The sequence below is a fragment of the Mustela putorius genome, unplaced genomic scaffold (assembly GCF_011764305.1).
Source record: "Mustela putorius furo isolate JIRA1106 unplaced genomic scaffold, ASM1176430v1.1 tig00003987_pilon_pilon_pilon, whole genome shotgun sequence".
Lineage (NCBI taxonomy): Eukaryota > Metazoa > Chordata > Mammalia > Carnivora > Mustelidae > Mustela > Mustela putorius.
In genome coordinates, this window is record NW_025422126.1 from 3,607,457 (window position 1) to 3,629,352 (window position 21,896).

Below are 21,896 nucleotides of genomic sequence, written 5' to 3' on the forward strand. Positions count from 1 at the left end.
GGGAGAATTATAGAGGTCGCCCGGCGACGGACAGGCCTGGGGCAGTTGCCAACCTGTGAGGGGGGGACACGTGCGCACAGACACACGAGCGCACACACGGACAGGCGCACCATCTCAAGAGCGGGGTAGCGGCCCGGGACCCCCTGCACTGGGCAGGCAGGTCTGCGTAGGCGTCCCCGGAAGCCAGAGAGGGTGCGGGCCCCTGGGCCACACAGTAAACAGTTCGCCGGTGGGACCCGCGCGTCCGGAGCGCAGTTCTCCGCAGAGCGGCCTCTGTGCTCTGGCGCCTGCTGTAGCCGCGACACTTCTGCGCCCTCTGCTGTCCTACCGCGGCAGCGCGGCCGGGCCCTGTTTGCCGTCTGCCCTGGCGAGGAAGGTGGGGGGGCAAGCGGAGGGAGGAGGGGTCACCTGGGCCAGCTCCCTCTGGACCCACCCAATTCCTAGCCTCCACTTGCTGTGAAATCCGCTGGGGTGGTAGAACGTGTCTGGACTGGAGGGTGTGCTTTGGATCACACCTGGCCTTTGTCAGCGACTTGCAGCATGACCTTGGTCAGATTCCCTCCCCTTTCTGGGCCTCAGTTTTCCCATCTCTTTCACAAGACTGCCAGGATAATCAACCCCGATAAAGGTGGGAAGGCAGCCAGAGTCCCCTGACAGCCCTCGCTGTGATCTGACCTGAATCCTTCCCACTGCACTGCAGGCCCCTTCTCGGCAACATTCCCCCTTCCCCACTTGGAAGGTGACTCAGTGAGCCCCCAGCCTCCCCACCTTGTGGGGCTGATTCATCTGGGGCCTTTCTCCCTGAGGAGTGATTTCCTCCACGTTGAGTCACTGAGCCCAGTCCTGGACACAGTCCAGGCCCCTGACACAGGCTGGACCGAGCCCTTTCCATCTTATCAGCCCAGGGGGAGCCCCTCCAAGCTGGGATTTCTCCCACCTCTGTTTCTGAGGCCCAGCTCTGAACATGCTTCTTCCTCTGCTCAGACACCTTTAAAGATTCCCTACCACAAACACCAGAAAGCCCAAATCTTCAGTCTGACATAGCAGACCCTCTGTAATGTAGCCCTGACTTATCTTCTCAGCTTTGAACCTCTTGCCGCCATTCCTTAAACTTATACTTCCTCCTGTACTCAATGGGTGACTGACTCATCCTCTAGACCCTTGCCCATGCCACCCTACCCCTGATGCCCTCCAGATCTTGTCAGCCTGCTTACCATTCAGGGACCAGAGGCCCACATCCTCCAGGAGGCCTTCCCTTGATGCTACCTTAGTCCTCTGGGTCCCCCTTCTTGTGTCGTTCCTGGGAGCCATGTCTGGGAACGTGGGGAGGAGTACAAAGCTTTTCTGTCACTAAGTGATCCAGGCCAAGTCAATGTATTTTACTTTATCTTCAGATTGGGGCAATGTGGCCTACTTTTTAATACCCTAGAAATCGGCATGGGCTAAGGTGATGTAAAGGTTCTGGCCCAGATAAGGGCCTCCTTTCCTTTCTTGGCCTCAGTTTCCTGCTCTGGAAAGCGTGTGGGTGACCAATGTAAAGACTATGCAGAAGGACTGAGTCTGTGCCCAGAGTATGAAATGCTTGGCAAACCCTGAGCACCTGTTAGTCCTGGGCTTTAACAGCCTGGCTGGAACACAGGCGCCAAGAGGCTATCTGTTACAGCCACAGGACAGAGCTATTCATCAGGGGAAGCCATGTCAGACCCCGCAGTCAAGTGCCGACCCTGGCCCAGCACAGCCATTATCCCTTGGGCTCTCAGCTCTAAGCTGGACCTCCCAGCACTCACCTCCTAATAGGTTGTTTCTTAAATCTTCCTTGGCCATCTTATACTGCAGCTCAGTGGCTGGGGCCCCGGGTACTTGCTCTGTGTCTCCCTCAGTCAGATTCACTCTGCATCAATCCTTCAGACTCAAGCATTCCTCTGAGGGTTTGCATCCTAACTCTGCCACAGACTTGTGGGATTCTGAGCAGGCTACTGAACCTCTCTGGACCTCATTTTACCCATCTGTGAAATGTTAATACACTATATTTAATAAACAAACTTCCTTCTTTTGATGCTTGGCAGGATACAGAGGCTTTTTCGAAAACATCCCGCCATGTAATCCTTGAAAGTCTCCATCCAGCCCACTCCCAGGAGAGGCAGCCCAGGCTCCTCGAGATGGCAGAGTGACAGGCCATGCCTAAGCCCTCACTGCCAGGAATTGACTCTCCCTCCAAGGCTAGAACTCCTTCATTCCCCCCATGAATCCCTGTCTGCCAGCTCTTCATTCTGTGATTCTGTGTTGGGTTCTCACCCTGGCTCATGCCTGGGACTCCCCCACCTCAGGTACTTTTAAATGTTCCCAGGTGATTCTAATTTGCCGCCAGGTCTGAGAACAGAACCCCGGATGAGATACATACTGTTCCTGGCTGACCTCAGTCCCATGAAATCGAGGGATGAGCTGACCCCTATGGCCTGAGTGTTTATATCTGGAGCTGGGGGACTGTGTGTTCAAGGGGCTTGAACATTTATTTCCAATACTTACTATGAGCCTCCCGGTTCAGTGCCTCAGGAACAATATAAGGTCAGATCTGTTATTAGCCACATTTTACAGATAAGGACTCTGAGGCACAGAGAGACCAAGTAACTTGTCCACAGTCACACAGTTAGTAAGTAATGGAGCCAAAATTCAAACCCGGCCCATCTGGCTCCAATCTGTGCCCTAAATTCATGCTCCACATCTTGAAGAAAAGCATGTGAGAAAAACAGATTTTCCCACCTCTCCTTTTGCCCCCAACAATGCAGTGACTGAGGGTTCTATGCTCCCAGTCCCTGAACCCTCTGCGCGTCTCGGTCACAAGGAAGCCCGGCCCCAGAAATGCCTGCCCCAGCCCTTCTAGACCCTTCTTTTCATCGCCCCACCTTATGGGCCACTCTAACTGTCCCATGGCCCAGCTACTGAGTATTTTTAGGAAAAAGTGACTCAGCCCACAGCTTGTCAACCTGGGTACCAGGCCCCCCAGACCTCAGGCCCTGTCCAGAAACGAGGTCTTTGTTGTTCCTGATGATATTGACACCGCTGTGGGCCACCATGTTCACAAAACACTTTCTCAGCTGGGCCAGGAGAGTGGACTTTCCTGCTGGCCATCCCTCCAGCTGACCCCCAACAGACCCCCAATCTGCTCTCACCGCCCATGCCCACATGTCCTACTTCCACAAGCCTGTCTGGTGTCTGACATGCCTCCCTCCTGTGGCTGCTAACTGTGGTCAGACTCCTGGAAGCCCAGGTTCAGATCTGAAGGAAGCCTGCCCTGACATACTGGGGGACTTCAGGCAAGGTCTGGCTCTCAGATAGCTCAGAAAAGTGAGCTTGATTCTCACTGAGGGCTCAGGCAGCTTAGGTGGAGGGAGGCAGCATCCAGGTAGGCTTAATTGGGCACAGAGCAGCTTTCTTGGGCAGACAGGCCTGTCTGGGCATGCCGGACCCAAGGACCGTGAACAAGGACCAGATCCCCGTGTGGCAGGCTCCTCAGGAGACAGTGTGTATGACTCAGTTTTTCTGTGACTTGGGCGTGGAGCCGAGAGACTCTACCATCCTAGGGGCCCTGCAAAGGGACAATCCAAGAAGTGCCTGGAGGAGGTGACATCCCTGCAGGTTCTGTGTCCACCTATAGCCTGTCCTGCACGCTTCAGCCCTGGCGAGAGCATGGGTATAAGCCACCCTTAGGTACCTGTGTGTGTGTGCAGGTGTGTAAGGCCTAACACCCGAGCCTGTGAGCATGGTGTGGGTGAAGGCTGGAGAAAGTATGACTACAGGTTTGTCATTTTATTTTTTTGTAAGGATGTGCGATGCTTCCATGGTATAGCTGAGTGTGTGTGTGTGTCTATGGAACGTGCGTGTATGTATGTGTGTGCACACAGGTCTATGTGTGCAGGTGCAAGTGTGTACATACACACGTAGGCATATGTGGACAGTTGTAGGTGTGCACGAGTGTCCACATATCAAAAACATACATTTACGTGTGAATATGTGTGCAAGTGTGTGAGTATGCATATATTCAAATTCATACCTAACAAGAGGCACTGCCAAGGCCACCAGCTCAGGTTAGCTCTCTGTGTCCCTTGGCTATGGCCCCAGATGTAGGGATAGCCCTCACAGAGAAAGGATCCAGCCACAGGGAGGTGCTGGGAAAATACGGATTTTGGCTCTGGATGAAAAGGTCCTGCTCCCAGAGCCCTGGGAGCAGCTGAGTGGGGAAGAGCACAGGCTGAGCAAACTCAAGCCCAGGGGAATCTGGAGATGGGGAGGAGTCAGCCGAAGTCTCATCCATTTCCATGTTATTTGTATACACATTTGTCTGCAGCAGATGGCCAGGTCCATGACCCTAGAGAGTTAAGGGAACCAACAGGATTCTGGCCCAGACTAGCCCAGGGCCTATAGTTTCACATCTGGGCTGAGGTTCACGGGACTCAGGCCTTTGCACATGTTAGGACTTAGTATCTTCTCCTTATCATCTACAAACCCCAAGATCCTTCTACCACCACGCAAGGCCTCCCTGGGACACCATAATCACACACACACTCACCATCTTTCCACAGATACACACACACTCCTACCGCTCACACACACACACGCACTCTCCTATACCTACACACATGCTCACATGACTCCTACACACAGAGGCATAGGTGGGCATGTCTGCCTCAGGGCTTCCTTCAGGGACCACTATGCCTCCTTCCCAAGGCCCATACCCACTGGAGTCGTCTTTTCTGCAACCTCACCCACACTCCATGGCTCCCAGTTGCCTGCTGGACAAAGCTGGAGCCCTTCAAGGTCCACCAACCAGCACTCGCCATCTCCCTGTGCTTTGCCAGGTGTTCAGCCTTCCCACTGTGCTGTCCCCTCCAGGGAATGGGACTCTTTCTTTTTCATTCATCGCTGTGACCCCAGCACTTAGAACAAGGCTCAACCCAGAGGAACTGCTCAAAAAGAAATCTGTGACTTCGTAAATCAATGGTAGAATCCTCCTTCCAGCCTGGTCTGCTCCCTTACATAGGATTTGCCCAACTGTATCTGTTTCCCTGTGTGCCTCCCCAGTCAGACCTGTTGCCCCTCCATGAAGAGATGGGTCTGATTCAGTTCCACGTGTACATGTCCAGCTCAGGGCCGAGCACAGAGTAAGAATGCAGGGTGGATGTGGGGGCAGAGTCCAAGGTGTCGTGGCCCCCTCGACAGGCACAAGGATATCTGGAAGATTGGGCCATCTGGGCCAATCACACAAAGCCTACACATCCCAGGGAAGAGGCCTCCCCACAGTCTACCTTCATCAGAGCCCCTTTCTAAAGTCACCCTGACTGGTGATCTAGGCTTTGCTCGCACACTCCCAGGGACAGGGAGCTCACTTTCTTAGCAGCCAACTCCTTCCTCTGTGTGGTGGCTCTGCCTGGTGCTGACTCCTCCCACAGCACCATCCTGTTAAACCCTGATCATCCTGAGCCACGATTCCCATGGAAACCAGGAAGGAAGACTTGAGCGAAAGGAGAGGCAGATCCCAGCTTTCCCAGCAGCTCTCCCAATCTTTCCAGCTTTGGGAAGAGATGGGAAAAGGAGCTCTTGGTTCTCAGCCTACACCAGGGAAAGACAAATGGGTTTAAGGTGCTCAGATTCCCCTAACCTCAACTACCATCCTCCAGAGCCTGGGGTGGGGCGGAGACAGCTCAGTGCTAAGAAACTCCTCAGCAACCTCCACTGATCCCCACCCCCTCACTGAGCTCCAACCCTGAGTCCCGCCCCTCACCTTCATTGAACCCGGCCCCCTCCCCAGATCCCATCCCCTCACTGAACTCCCATCCTTCTCACTGAACCTGCACCCCTTTATTAAGCTCCACCCCCCTCACTGAGCCCCCTCCACTCATCCCCCACACCCCTACTCACACCAGTCTCCCTCACTGGAGCCTCCTTCCTTCCGGTCTTGGGGACCATGAAGAATGTTCTGACTTTAGCCCTAGGAGTGCCATGTGGAAACGTTTCCTCCTGAGCCCTGACTCAAAGGCTGGGTAGATAGAGGAGGGCAGGCTGGTCCCCGGCCAAGGGTGTCTGCCCAGACTCCCATCCAGCCCCGCCTGGACAGCTGCAGCCCACCAGCTTCCTCTGCCGGCTCTTCCTGGTCTGGCCCTGCTCCAAAGGGATCTCAGGCTGCCGTCGGTCACTGACCCCAGCAACCGCCCCAACACACACCAGGGTTGCTCAGAGCTAAGCCCATGAGAGATACCAAGGCACAAGAAAGTCTAAGCAACAGGGACTCAAGGCCCCGTGCTCTGAAAACTCCCTGCTGGTGGAGAAACAATCATAGAGAGAGGCCCCTGTCTGTGGCTTTGAGGTTCCAAGAATACCCAGAGCTTTGTGTTCTAAGAAAATCAAGCCTCTATTATAAGTCCCTTTATTTCAAGAGTCTGTGCTTCTTAGATTCTATGCATGCAAGAACCTGGAGTCCTGAGAGTACAGGAGTCCAGGACCCCGTTATTCTAACTGCCTGACAAGCCAGAACTCCGCTAGGGTCTCCACAACCCTCAGAGCCTGCTGGTCTGGAGGCTTTAGTCTCTGTGAATACCAGGTAAGAGAGAGGGGCCCCAACGAACCCCAGCACACTTGAGGTGCATTCCTCTGCCCTCTTGCTAATATGGCTGTCCATCGCCCTCCTCTCTGCTAATTAAATCTCAGGCAACTTTAAAGGAGAAGAAAAGAACTGCCATCAGGGACTACCTTCTAAGTGCCAGGCACACCTGGTTGGTTCTCTCATTTAATCCTTATGATATTATTAGCCTGACTTGACAGTTGATAAAACTGAGGTCCTGGGGCATGAGGTCATTTGTGTAAAGTCACAGAGCTAGAAATAGTAGAACAGTAATCCAAACTGGGCCCCGTGGCAGACCATGCCTCCTGGTAGCAGGCTGATTCGGGAGAAGAGCCCAGGGGGCCTCCTTCTGTCCTCCCTCCTTGGCCCAGGGTCCTGCTGGGGCAGCTTCTCTTGCCCCAGCCTCCCCAAGCACCAGTGGCAGAGACTGTGGCTCCCTCTTCTCTCTCCTCCCGGAGCTGGAGGCAGCCTAGAGCTGGCCACATTTCCCGTCCTGATTGATCGCAAGGCGCTCGATCCCGCAAAGACTCGAAAAGACTCTGTGCTGGGACCAGGAGATGTGGCGTTTTGTTTCTAAGCAGCCGTCGCTATGGAAGCCAGGTGCTGCCAGCCCAAGGCCTAGCAACAAGGCCCTGGCGCAGGGCCGGGCAGGAGGGCATTGTCGGGGGCTTCCAAGGCAGCCAGTGAGCAAGGGTGTGTGGGCTACTCCGTGCTCCAGGCTGGAGGGCTGGACCTGCTGCCCTCACTGGGCACGCGAAGGGGGGACAGAGGCAACGGGGCAGGACCTGGCAGGCTTTAAAGGACAGAAACCCAGAGATAAGAGCAGAGGGAGACTCGGGAGACAAAGGGAGTCCAGAGACAGCAAAAGGCAGAGACATTATCAGAAAGAGGAAGACAGGGGAAGGTGGTAGAAGACAAGAGCTGGTCAGAGTCGCGGAGACCACTTACTTAGACAATTGGCAAGGAAGGACTGACTCCCAGAAGGGCCCGCCTCCAGAGAGGGTGTGTCAGAGAGCAGGAGGAAGCCGCAGGGGATGACAGAGATGGATGGACGAGTGACAGGAGGAGATAAGCCTGAGGCAGGAGGCAATAGAGTTAAATAATAAAGGAAAGAGGACTCAGAATGGAGGGGCAGGCGGGGCGCAGAGACTCGGGAGGCACAGCAGAGGACTGCAGGGGCAGGCCTATGGCAGTAGGATGACAAGGGCACCAAAGTCACAGGTGTCCTGAGCCGGCCCCGCCTCCTGGGTCTGCCTGGAGGAGGTCACCAGCCTTGTACGACCAGCCCCTCACCCAACCTCTCCCCCAGAACACAGAATCATCTAGGCCCTCACAGAGAGGCTGGTCAGAGGTCGCATGTCTCTCTGACCCCCCCAGGGACAGGTCTTGCCCAAGGTCAGACAGTGAGGCACTCTCTGAAAGGGCAGGAAGGCAGGCGTCGGGAATCCCAGTCCAGGGCTCCTCCCACCCTCACCGGAGTCAGACCGCTCCCTGTGGTTTCCCATGAACATGTGGCCAGTATAGAGAGGCACGTGTGTCCCCCTACCGGAGTGAAGAAGATGACAGAAGCTAAGATGGGACCCCCTTTATTTCCCTCTTCCTCAACAACCCTATGTCAGGGCACTGGGGATCCTGTGTCAGGACACAAGGGGACCCAAGGATGGAGCAGACAGCATCTGGTGGAGAGATGGCCCACACCTGTCTCTCTCAGGGGTGTGACTAGGAAAGGCAGGCTCTGGGGAACCCCGAGTGGCCCGGCTCCTTGGGAACAGGGAAGCGGCAGGCACTTAACAGGCAACATCTCATTTGATCTTCACCGTAAGCTTATAGATGAGAAGACTGAGGACCCCCCAAAGGAGAGTGAATCACCCTAACTACCACCAGCCAGCAGGTGCCTGAATCAGAACCTGAACCCAGGTCTCTGGAGGCCAGTGCCAGTTAAAGTGACTGACGGGAAGCCTGTCTGCCGGGGGCCTGCTCAGGGGCCCTTCCCAGAAGGAGCAGGGGACGGTATCCAGCCCTGCTCTGGCCACCATTCCTCCCAGTGCCGGATGCCCTCCCCCCATGTCAGAATGGGGGCTAGGCTAGCCTCCTGTCAGGGGTCTGGTACTAATCCCCCCCTCCACCCCACAAAGGTAATTGTTCCAGTAATTGTTAACACTGTCAGCTGCACCTGACAGCCACTCTGGGAGCTCATGTGCCTCCAGAGGCCCCCCAACTCCCCATCAGTACCAGCCTTGCTCTCTCCACACTCCTGAGGGAGGATCAAGACGCCATCTAATTAAGCACCTACTATGTACCCCACGGTGGTGTGAAGCACTTTACACTCATTATCTCCTTAAATAGTCTCCTAGGGCTCTGAGGGTTTGCCCCCACCTCCTGCCACTCTCGACCCTGGCCCTTCTGCTTGCCCTCCCCACACCTCCCAGCACCTACCCCAGAAGCAGCTTCTGGAGCAGCAGAGCTCCAGAGCCGTGGGTGCACACAGGTGCCTGAGAACTGGCAGTTTGATCCTGAGCTGCAGGGCTGACTATGGGAGGGTGGGGGGGGGGGAACAGGGAGGCGTAGGACAACAGCAGGAAGGGGAGAGAAAGGGAGAAGGGAGAGCACATGGAGCTGGGGGCACAGGGCCAGCAGGCCACCGCTCACCAGCCACACTCCGCATACATGGGCCTGCCTGCCGGGCCTGGGCTGCAGCTGGATCATCATCGCCCGGACGCACCAAGCTCCCTTGAGCCCCAGTTCGTGGAAGGCGGAGCTGCAGGCATTATTGATTGGCTGCCTCCAAGCCTCCTCTTCCGGATGCCTGGAGGCTGCCTCCTCCATGCAGCCCTCCAGCTGATTGGTGTCACTGCCAGGGTGATTCTGGGGGCAGCCTGGGGGCGATGAGCAGAGACTCCTCATCTCTTCCTCAGCCCAGTGCTCTCCCTACTCCTCTGGAAGCTGGTCTGGGTAGATGAGTGGCACAAGGGCCAGCACGGAGGCTTGTGTTCTTACATGGATGTGTGTGCGTGCGTGCTTGTGTTTGTGTGCGCGTGTGTGCACACATTAAGTAAGTCAGTATAGCAAAGGAGTTGCTAATAATAAGATGTAAGCCATACAACTTAGGTTCAAATCCCAGCTCCTCCAGTTCCTGGCCATGTGCACCTGTGAAAGTCACTTAACCTCTCTGAACTTCAGTTTCCTTATCTCTATAGTGTGGTTAGCAGTAGTACCCAACTAACAGGATAAATGAGAATACACATGCAGAACTCTGGCACAGTGTTTGGCATACGGTATTTCTTGATACATGAAAGTTTTTTATTTTATTACTGTCACTGTGAGCATGTGTGCATGTATGCATGTGTAGGTATCCTTGGGAGGAGGGATTTCTGGTACTCCAGCAAAGGGGTGTAGGCTGCTTCCTAACCCTTGACTCGCCTAGAGTAGGGGCTGCAGCCGTACTCCCAGCCCAACCTCAGAGAAGGGGGAATAACTGCACTGCTCCTCTTTCCCTCCCCCGGCCTGCAAAAATACCCTACCTGTGCTGGGTAAAGCTGTAGGGGGGAGATGGATGGCTTGGCGGCCACCAGGCAGAACTGGTGATTAGAAGGCTAACAGCCCAGCATCCGGAAAGGAATGGGAGGGAGGCTGAGCTGTGGGACCATCCATCAAACCTGGCAGGCCCAGCAGTGCTGCATAGTGGGATGGAAGAGAGGCAAGGGGACAGCTGCGAGGTGGAGGAGTGTAGACAGGCCAAGGGCCAGGCAGCCAGACCCAGCTCAGCTCTGACCTATTCAGTAACCCTGAGTGAGTCACTGTTGCCCTGAAACTTCAGTGTTTTCATCAGGACAACGGGGCTAAATGTCTCTCTCTGCCCTGATAAGTTCCAGCTACAGCAGACCCAATATCAGACCCCCAGGCCAGGAAGAGCCTAGGGTGAGTGTGAGGGCCTCAGAGATGCCCTTACCTCCTGGGCGTGCCCCATGCAGACAAAGATCCCTGAGAGTGCAAATTAAAGAATGCAGCACAGTGCTTGGGCTGGAAGCCTGACGGCCCAAGTTTCTGACCCTAATCAATTTCTGACCGTGATCTCTTGCTGACCTCAGCCAAGCCTCTGGCTTCCCAGGTCCTTCCTTGGATGCTCTACCCAACTACCACCAATACACAAGAGGCAGGGAGGGCCATAGCACAGCTCTTGCCTATGCAAATTTCATTCAAACTAAGGGTGAAGTCATCCATGGGCCCTCCTCACCTTTTGGAGATAGTGGTTACCTGGAAAAGTCCTGGCCAGCAAGTCTGAGGCAAGAGGTCCTAGTTGAGTTCTACTGGGATCCTGGCAGAGCCCATAGCCTTGGTTGGCTTTAGTGACCTCAGCAAGCTTGAGCAAGTCACTTTCTCTCTCTGTGCTTCAGGTTTCCCATTTCCAGAATCAAACACTCAACAACAACAATTCTTCAGGGGCTCCTCTTTTCCTATAGGACACACTGCAAATTCCTCATTGTAACCACAGCCCCCGAGTCCTTCCCCAGGCTCTAGTCCTCCTCTGCTCCCTGCTACACCTCCTACAAGTAGGCTGCTCTGGATTTCTGTCAACTTCCCAGCCCTCTTTATGTTTCACTTCTGGACTCATGGTTCACCTCTTCACCCCTGATCCTCTGTCTCTCCATTGGAAAATCTCACTCAACAGGACCAGAAGTATCACTCCCTCTGCAAGGCTATTTGCATAGCCTCTGGCAGAGCTAAGGCAGCCCTCTTTGCAGAGCCAGCAGTGGCTCCCACACACCTTCTCTGAAGCCCAGGCCAGGATGTGTCAATGTCCCCATCTCACTCTGGGCTCTTAAGGGTGAGGGCTGGGCTGGGTCTGATTCCCAGAATAGGGGGAAGATGTGGGCAGCTCAGGGCCTTGCACAGGGATGAGGCTTAGAGAAAATGGAAGGAAAGAAAGGAGGAGGAAGGGAGGGAGGAATGAAAAGAGAAAGAAAGCAGGGAGGAAGAGAAAAAGCTCTCCCCAAGGTTCCTTTGGATCTAGCAATCTGAAAGAATGCTAGGCTACTCCAGATGGAGCCCCCATGCCCTGGTCCTTGCTCCATCTCCAGCTGCCTCCCCACTGCTTCCCCCTTTGGGCCCCAGTCCCCGTCAAACAAACCAATACAAAAGCCCAGAGCCAAAGAGGTCTCTGGCCTCTGCCACTGCACCCTGACTGAAGGCTAAGAACATGCCTGGTCGTCATAGTGATGGTGCAAAGCTGTCATCACTAATTCATCGCTGGAGCCCTAGGAGGCCAGCGAGGTGTGAAGAGAGCTAGTCAGAACTAATCAGAGCCACCACTAGGGGCAGGAGTCTTGGGGTTGTGGGCCAGGGAGAGGATCAGAGATTAAACTCCATCACCCCAATCCTGCTGTGTCCTTCCCTCAGCCTTCCAAAGTCCTGATAGGAAGGAGGAGCACAGACCTTCCCTCAGTCTGTCCAGTGCGCCTACTGTATGTCTACTCAGTCCAGTCTCAGAGCTGGGGTCAGCAAAGGCTAGAATAGGAAGCCCTGTACCTCAGAGCCTCTGAGCAGTTATCCAGGTCCTGCTGTCTCCAGTAAGGCGGGGGTGTCCTTCCTCAAGTCACAGGGGCTGAGAAGAGGTGGAAGGAAGCAGAAAGAAATGAGCCCATATGCTGTGCCCTTTCCAAGCAGGCAAATGTGCCAAGCATTCCTAAAAAGTAACTCATTCAATCCACCTAGAAAACCTATAGGGTCAAAATTATTACTTTGTTTTACAGATGCCTGAATATTCTCTCTGCCTTAATCTTCCCAGCCAATCCCATTCCTCTCCTCCAGGAAGCTTTTCAGAATGCTCCATCCCGCACTCATCCTCCCTCCCTGGAACTCCCTATGATCGTGAGTGAGGGTCCTGATCTCTCCAGTCTGACTGGACTTCGGCTCCTCCTTTTCTCACCTGTGGCTGTGCAGGGTGAACTAGGCGGGCCCTTCCATCCCAGCTGCACCGCAGGCGACCAGGAGATCACGCCCATTATTAGGAGGGCGGAGCTGTCCGTGGTTCTGACCTCTCCCAGGCCTGCCTCTAGAAGTCGCTTTTTTTCTGTCCTAAATCGTCTCTTCCTCAGTTTGGGGGAAAAAGGCCAGTCTCCACCTGCGAGACACCGCTGCCCTCCTCTCATTTAGGTCTATCATCCACAAACCTTGAAACAAGGAACCCATTTGGAGTAGAAGAATGAGAATAAAACTAATATGTATTCACTCAACAAGCATTTATTGGAACTACTCTGTGTGGCCCTGTGAATAGAGCTTGCGATAAAATAGTGAACAAAACAGACTTAATTCCTGCCTTTTTGGAGATTTTTGTCTTGTTAAGTCAGCACTGGACTTTGCTTAATGCACATTCACCCACGTGGTCCTTACAATGTGTGGGAAGGTGAATATTGTTATGCCTATTTGACAGTGAGGGAAACTGAAGCGTGGGGTAACAAAGGAACCTGCCCAAGGCCACGCAGCTAGGCAGGCGGGTCACAGACCTAGTCCCTGCCCTCAAAGAGTTCATAATCTAGTTTACCTGTCTCAGTTCTCCAACAAGCATCTCTGGCAAGTGTTCCTTGAGTCTGATCTGAATTCTTCCTGCCACTGCTCTGACTTGGCCTCTCTTTGTTGAGACCTCTGTGGGGTGGAGGATCAGCTTTCATCTTGCAGACACCTGGGGTGCTTCCATGAGCTCCCAGCCCTTTCTCCACCCCCACCTTGCACAGAGGCCTCCCCTTCCCCCCAGGAGGGAGTGAGGTGTGTGCTCTAAAAATACCTTAATCCCTCCCTGCTCTTGCTCTAATTAAGCTGAGTGAGTCACTACTTTAAGTAATTTATTGCTAGTTACATAATTGCTTTAATATTTGGTTCCAGAACTGGGGAACAAAAGTGCCCCCTTCTTTTCAGGTAGTTGCTAATTCTCAGAGGGGTTTATAGCCCCTGGAAGGGGGAGATAGGGAGAGATGTGGAGTCATCTTGGCCAGGTCCCTGCTCCAGTCCGGACCCACAAATAGTCATTCCCATCAGGGCCACAGGGCTCACCTGATCCAAGGAGGGACAGGTCTGTGAGAACACCAACTCTACTCCCTGTTACCCACTCTGTGGATTTCTGAGGCCACCACTTCCAACTGACCCCACTCTCAGACTCAGAGTGTACCCTTAGGAAACCGTGGCCTGTGCATCCTGTCCTCTCCCTGGCCTCATTACCTCTGCCGGGAGGTACAAAGGCCACAGGAACAAAGGCCCAGAAAGGGTGAGCATTTCCTTGGCATCACCCAGCATGTTAGAAGCAGCTCCAGTCTATATGTCCAGGTTTTCAGTTCCAGTAAAAACCCCGCACCTCTCACCGCCCTGTAAAAAGTCACACCCACCCCCAAGGGGGATTAACTGCAAAGGGCACAGGGAAGTTTGAAGCAATAATAGTCTTGTCTTGATTGGAATGGCAGTTATATGACTGTATATTACATTTACTAAAACTCATTGAATCATAAACCTTAATTTGGTGATTTTAATCATAAACCTTAAATTGGTGAAGTATATAAGTTATACTTCAATAAAATAGATGTAAAAATTTAAATTAAAAAAAAGAAGTTACACCCTTACTTTCTGATCCCCCCATAGGGTAATAGCTGTACAGAATCAGCGGCCATGCAGATACTGAGGAGGGGAAGTGCAAAGACCCGGCCATGGAGGGCACATAGTAGGTACTCACACACATGTTTGTTTCACTCAGTTCCAATTAGCAAGGACTCACTAGGCACCTCCCTGGGTGCACTTGCACATCCTTGATCTCATTAGCTCTCCCTCGGCTCTCACACAGCCCGGAGTGGGAGCCTAACTGCAGGCCAAGTACACCACACACTTGTCTCATTTAATCCTTGCAGCAGCCCTAATGAGATGGGCTCTATTAGTGTCCCCCTTTCACAGGTGAGGGAACAAAGGTGGCAGAACTTACACATGTCCTGCTGCCAAGAAGTAGAAGGGCTGAGATTTGAACCAGGAGACAGTTCCCAAGACTTATGCTCATAACTACTCTACTCTATGCCTCCCTTTACCAAACTAAGTGGCCTGGGTTAGGAGACTGTGTCTGGAGGCTGTGCCTCTGACCCTAGGAGTTGAATCATGAAGTTTTCCCCAGGCTTAGAAGTACAGGCAGGATACACCCAAGCAAAGAGGGCAGGTGAGCATGTGTGAGCTCAGAGAGGTGGCAAGAGGCAGGTCTGGCTTTGGGAAGGAGGGAACTGGATTGGGCAGCAAGCCTAGAAGAAACGCAAAAGAAATCAGGCAGAGTCGGGAAAAAAAAAATGAGGCAAAGAACATCTGGCTATGCCAGCCTGTGCATTAAATGCTTACTCAGGCCCCAAGCAGTCAGAGCTCCTCATTGTTATTCCTGACTCTGTCCCCCTCCATCCCAAATTTGTCTCTGCTTGGTTTCTCAGCCCTAATGGCCTACTCACAACCACAGCTGCCACCTCACCGGGCACAGGCAAAAGTTTCATCCCAAAACTTATCAAAGTCTGGCTGGAAAATAGTCAGTGATGCCTTGGAGCAGGGAGAGCTCCAAGGTTGGGGAGTATAGAAAGGATGCCAAGACATAAAGAACAATAGGAATTAACCCTGCGAAGGAAGGAGGCATCCAGGAAGAGTGTTCCAGGCAAAAGGAACAGCATCTGCAATAACCCAGAGGTGAGAATGCTTCACAGGTAAGGAACCAGAGGTAGCTTTGTCTGGCCACCTGATGGGCAGCCCGTATTTATGCCAAGTGTGAGTGTTTCTGTGTGCCGAATGCGTGTCTGTGTTGCATATGTGGATACCTGGGTTATGTGCACAGGTGTTGCACTTCATTCAATTAGTAGGTCAGTTTTTTAGATTTACCCTCTCTGTTTCTCAGTGTATATTGATGTCTGTGTTATGTGCGTGTTTGTGGTGGGTCTCTCTATGTCTTTGTACTAGGGTCTGCTTCTCTGTATGTGGGCTTCTGTTTCTGCTGAGTTTTTCTCTTGTTTATTTCTGTTTGTCTCTCCATGCCTGGAGCTGTATATCTGTGGCCTGGACTCTTGGTCCCTTAGCTCAGGGAGCTAGAGACCCAGGAGAAGCCAGGGGCAGGAGGGTGCTGGAGTTGGAGTCCAGCTGCACACAACAGCACCTAACAATTGTCAAGCACTTAGTTGGGGGGCGGGGGATGCCTGCACCAGAGATGCCAGTTAACACTGATAATGAGTCAGTGACCTGAGGCCCAGCGGAGGCTGAAAGTGGATCCCCACTGGCACGGAGGCACACGGATGAGCTGGCTGGGCCAAAGCCCATGACTGCCCCCCAGCACCAGGAGGGAACCATCTCACTGACTCATCTCCCAGGGAGGCCAAGGCCCAGGCTCTGGATAGCAAAAAGGGTTGAGATCAAACTCCAGGATGAAGGTCTTAAAAGGGAGGACCTTTATTAGACTTGGCAGTGGACAAGTCGTAAGTGTTATCAAGAGATGAGGTGGCAGGGACAGAGCTTTGCTCTTGGTGGCTACAGTCTGAGGGGGTGGCTTATGGGTGTCAGGGATGGGTACTCAAGTGTGGAAGCCACAGGTAGGATGAGGCAGGGAGGGGTGCTTCTGGAGGACAGTCTGGAGTTGCCACCCATCCCTACCTTGGAGGGCGGACACTGAAGAACTCGGGATATGCTTAAATGGGTGAGCTGGGGGATGGGGATTGTCAGTCCTCCTGTGACCTGTCTACACAGCTCACTTGTCCTCAGCCACCTCCAGTGCAGTCATTTTGCCTCTTACCTGCATCTCCATACCAGCCTCCTCCCTGGCCCCTTTCATTCACCCGTCACTTGGGGCTTTCAAAACCCAAAGCTAACCATGACCCTGATTCCACCCTCCTTGGCTTCCCTGGGTGAACTGGGCTTCCACAACTGGCCCTTCCCCTAGCCCAGCAGGCTGGGCCCTGCCACCATGACTTCCTGCTGTTGTGCTGGCTTTTTGCTTAGAATTACCTTCCTCTCCTCCTTCACATGTAAAACTCCCATTCATTTTTCAGGGCTAAGACCCAGCATCACCTCCTTGGGGAAGCCTCCTGATCAGCGGTCCCAGCGTGGACTTTCCTCCTTCCCTGGGCTCACCCCCTAATGTCCACTGCCTTCCTCTAACAAAGGGGAGGACAAGGGCTGTCCAGCCCATCTCCATGGCCAGGGTGCCAAGCACAGGGCAGGGGAGGCGATGGCAGCATTGAGGAGGGGTGGGATCCATGAGCATGTGGTTCTGTGGGGGCCAAGGACACCAAACCCTGTGAATGACATTCTTTAGCAGCCCCAGTGCTACTCAGGTAGGGGGCAGGGTGTTGGTGGCAGAAGAAGCTCCAGACTCCTAGCAGCCCACAAGGCACCTGTGAAGACACGCAGAAAGCACTCTGGTACCTGGATCCCACCAAGCTTCAGAGAACATGACAAAATCCATGTGCAGAAGCAGGGCCTGGCTTCTGTCTTCATCTGAGACTAACCAGCTGTGTGACCTTGGGCAAGTTGGCCCCCTCTCTGGACTTTGGGTTCCCACCAACCGTTTGTCCCTCCAGACCTCTATTCTTTATCTCCTTTGACAGGCTCTGGGGGGTATACCTTTATTCCGGCTCTGGCTCTCAGATCTACAGCACTCTCCTTGCCCCTTGGGCCTCATGGATGCTAGTCCAAAGTACCTCGACATTCCCTGTTTTCTCCCTTCATTCTGCTCCACCTCCACAATGGTTGCTTCATTAAAGTGCCTTCAATTAGACCACCTTAGTGTGTCATCTGATTCCCCTCTACAAAACAGTGCAAACTCCTTGAGGGATTATTGAGGTGATTAAACAAGGTAATTTGGAAAATAGAAAGGGCAATCTGTGATCATTATTTCTCTCCTAGCCCCCAAACTGCACCCCACTTGGAGTTTTAAGATAACTCTGAATTCTCTGCCAGGGGAAAGATGCGGTACCAGGCTGCCTGCTTCTCTGCTCTTCTACCCAATCCCTACTCAGCCCACAGCACCAGGAAGCCTCTGCCCCCACCCCAGAGCCCAGTTCTGAACCTCACATAGGCCTCTAACCTGAGAGTCCCCCCACAGCTCATCCCAAAGGAAGGTAGCTGCCTGTCTGCTCCCTCCCTGCCAGGGTTGCCAGAAAGGCCATTGCCTCCTACCCATCACATCTCCAGCTCCACTGGTGTCTTGAATCCAGCCCCCTGCCACTAACCTTAAAATTCCAAGAAGACAGTGTCTCTCCAGTTTCCCAGGGAAGGGGATCTTCCTGCTTCCAGTTTCCCACTGCCTAGGCCACCAGGAAAAGCACTGTGGGACTCAAACTTCCCCATGCTCACTGGGCCAAGCTATGTCCTCCTCTGGCCCCTCCATGGCAGCGATAGCTTAAAGGGATTTCAAAGAGTTTGTAAACCAACTTCTCTGCTAGGATAGGATTCTCATCTACAGTCTCCCTAACCAGGCTGCTCAGCCCCCCTGTTCACACCTCCATGCGCCAGGGACAGGAAGCTCATCCCTCCCCCTTAGGGCAGTCCCTTCCCCATGGGACTGCCCCTTCCCCCTCTCATTGAGCTAAGCTGTTTCCAGGACTCCCCTACTATCCCAACACTGATTCAGTACTAAGACACCAAGAAAGGATTATAGGGAAAGCCTTGAATGTTAGAACAGTAAAAACCTAAAAAAGCATCTGATGCAAAGATGAGGCCCCTCTCCGTGGTCCCACTCCCCTGCCAGACTCCTCTCTACAGAATCACCGTGCTCCAGGAATGACAGACTTCACAAGTGCCCAGGAGGAGTCTCACAGCAGGCAGAGGTTCTGGTACAAACTTCAAAGGCAGCATCTGAGGCCTCAGAGGAGCGGAAAGGCCCAGGTGCAGAAGGTGTCCTCATGCCACGGAACTGGATCCCTACTCTGAGCTCCCCAACTGCTCCAGAGGCTGGATGGACAAGAGGCCTTCTAGGCCAGACACACCCCTCTCTGGGCTGCAAGCCTTGCCATCGCATGCTGAATCGTGCTATGTGATGCTGAGTCAATCATTAGCCCTCTCTGGGTTTCAGAATTTGTATCTCTAGAAAAGGACTAGGCTGGGAGCCCCTGAAGCTCTGCTAGAGGGTGCCAGTACAGCCTGTCCACCATCTCCGTGTCATGACCCTGGACCTGAGCCTGAACACAAAGATGCTACGTTCCTTTAGGGCCTGTACTGACGAGGAGGGTGTCCCAGAGTCCTCCAAGGGAAGCCCAGCACTACATGTGACAGCCACCCCCCATCCCAAGTCCACATGTACCCTGTCTCTACCTTCAGGCAGATGGGACTCAGGAGAGAAAATTTTGAGTATCTACATCTTGGGCGAGGCTTTGCTGGGTTCACACACACACTCATACGTCTCTGCCTTTACGCTGAAACACAGACACACATATGCACAGAGACACACACCCACAGGCAGTTTTATTAGAACATGTGTGCATAACACTGTACACAGAGGAGCACACACTCACATACACATTACCATTTACCAATAACCAGGCAGGAAAATGGGCACTCACATATTCACACATATGAATATGTCCACATATTCCATGAATATGTCCACAGCCTTACACTCTCAGACCCATAAATACACATGCACAATGGGAAGCTCACATTCAGGTTCACACACACACAGAAACACAAACCAACCAGTCTTAGCCCTCATCTCAGGATCAAGCAAATCACAACCCAGTAGAAACCCAGACTCCAAATGCAATTGTCATCCTATATCCAATTCCAAATCTAAACTTGTCCCAGAACTGTGAGGAAGTAAAATTATCTTGTCCTCTGACTTATCCCCTTCCGTGTGTCTGTGCCTGCCATGTCGGATCTGGTGTCCCCTCAGCCCTCTTTCCTCCCTATGCCAGGTCAGCAGTGCCCTCTCACCCTGGGCCCAGTGGGAGTGGAGAACAATGGGCTACCCTTCCTCCACCTCTCATCTCTACTCCTTGTCCAGTCTGCCTCTCTCTGGCCCTTCAGACAGAAGAACCCAGGCTGCAACTGACTGTGCACAACAGCAACCCCTGCTGGAGACAGGTGGGCATTACAGCGAAGCTCTACGGTGTAGTTCTCACTCCCCAGGGTGGGGTGGAGGGTACAGTGTAGAGGAAGAAGGAAAAAGAGGAAGAGGAGAAGGAGGAAGAAACTGGGAAGAAGTGTGGCAGAGGAAGAGGAGCAAAGTGCTGGGAGCACCACAAGTGAACTTCAGAAGTCTCAGTTTGTGTTGTTTCTCCAGTCCTAACCATTCAGCCCAGGCAAGATCAATCTTCCCAAAGTCCAGCTCTAATCAATCCCTGCCCCTGCTCCAAACTCTTGAGAAGAGACTGGTGGGCCATTGTAAGCAGTCCAAATTCTCAGCCTGGAATTGGTTGTCTAGGGTCTGCCTAATCCACTTCTTAACCTCCTATCCCTAGGAGCTCAGGCTTTGCCTTCTGTCCCTTGAGTCAGGTCTTTGTTCCTCTGTTGAGATTTCTAATTGTGTCTTGCCTGTCCTTCAGTGCCTGACCTTTGCTATCTGGAACAATCCATGGAAAGAGCAGAAACTTTGGGAGTGGGCAGATATGTGCTCCTAGCCTGACTCCACCAGACACTGGCTGAATACCTTTGGGCAAGTTATTTCCCCTCTTGGATCCTCTGTTTCTTCATCCAGAAAACAGCAGTCTCTTGGGTTTGTGGTGAGGATTAAATGAGATCATAGATGTGAAAACAGTGCTCTGGAAGCTGTAAACTTCTGCGTGAAAGTGTGAAGAGTCCTAATTATGGCTTAATCCCTTTATCCCTACCCCCACCTGCATGGCCCAAAACACAGCAGACTGAGGGGTCCTGAGGGAGGGACTGACAATGCTCCACTTTTGGGCCCTGTGTCCCCCAGCTCCCTCCAGGGCCTGTCCCCAGCCCGCCTCAGCAGCTCAGTATGCATTTGGACGCCAGGCGGCTGGACTAAGTATACTTACTGCGAACTCATGCCAGACTACAACTCCCAGAATGACTCACAGCCTGCTATGGGTGTGGCCGCAGGCTTAACCCCTTCCTCATCGAGCCCTTTTCCCCATTGCCTCCTCTGGGGGTTAGACCCTGACCAGCCAGGGCAGCTGAGGGAGGTGGTCTCATGTCTCTGAAGGCCCTCGGCCCTCCCACGGAGCATCCACACTTCTCAGCATTCCCACCTCCATGGCTCCATTTCAGACATCCTTGTGTCTCCCACACGATGACAGCTTCTGGGCTCTTAGATCTGGTCTCTCCCCCTCCAAGCCCCCACTGAATCTTTCTAAGTGTGGGTGAGGGTGGGTGGTTTATAATGGCAACAGCTAACCTTTATGAGCACCTGCCGCATGCCTGCCGCGAAACTCCCCACTTCCAGATTCTTCACAGTCATTCAGCCAGGAAAGTACTAATATTCCCAGTCCACTATTCACACAGAGTTCAGAGAAGTTAAGTAACTTGCCCACACAGCTGCCGAGTAATGGTGCTGATATTTGACCCTCCACCTGTCCACCACCTTTTCTACTCTATTCTCCAAGCCTCCTCTGGCTTTGGAGCTGGGTAGCCATCGAAAAAGTGAGAACCCAGAAACCTCAGGGTCTGCATATTTCAGCAACCACACTGTTGGGACGTCCTCCCAGATGTCTGACTTAAATCCCTTCTGCTGCACCAAGCCCCAGCTGCCTCCTGTTTTTCAGGGAGGGCAGTGAGAAGGGTGACTTCAGGGAATTCGAGAAGTGGGTCACGTCACTGGGGACCTGGCCTTTCCCAGGGAGCGGGCAGCTGAACAATGGGAGATAAATGTGTTGAAAACATCCGTTACTAAATATATCGACTTCCAGAGAGGATGGGGGTGCTGACAGGGAGCCTGTGGCCCCTAACCTAGAGGCCACAACCTTGTGGCTCAGACAAGCTGGGGCATTCAGAGCAGCAGACAAGGGTGTTCAGGCTGTCCCAGGGGCCGTGGGCTGGGGGCCCAGAGGGTGGGAGTCAAGCATGGAACAGGGTGATGTCTCATCCTCCCAGACAAAGCTGCCAAGCCTAAGCTGGCTTATTTGCATATCACTTTGCATTCATTTGCATGCCACTTTCTGGAAGGGGCTCACTTTCAACTGCTGCCTCTCCCCCATTTTCAGCGGCTCTGCTCACTGAGCATTTCATTCTCAAGCAAGGAGGAGTCCCTCAGCAGGTCGCTGGGAGAGACCAAGAAGTTGCAAATTCCCAACGATGCCTACATGTTAAAGCTGCTGGGGGTACCCTGGCTATA

The 21,896-nt window shown here is 53.3% G+C and overlaps 1 protein-coding gene across 2 annotated transcripts in view; it reads right to left on the minus strand.

Moving 5' to 3' along the window:
- PDE2A (phosphodiesterase 2A) overlaps nucleotides 1-21,896 on the minus strand; it is a 91,236-nt gene that overhangs the window by 64,677 nt on the left and 4,663 nt on the right. The window lies entirely within an intron of this gene.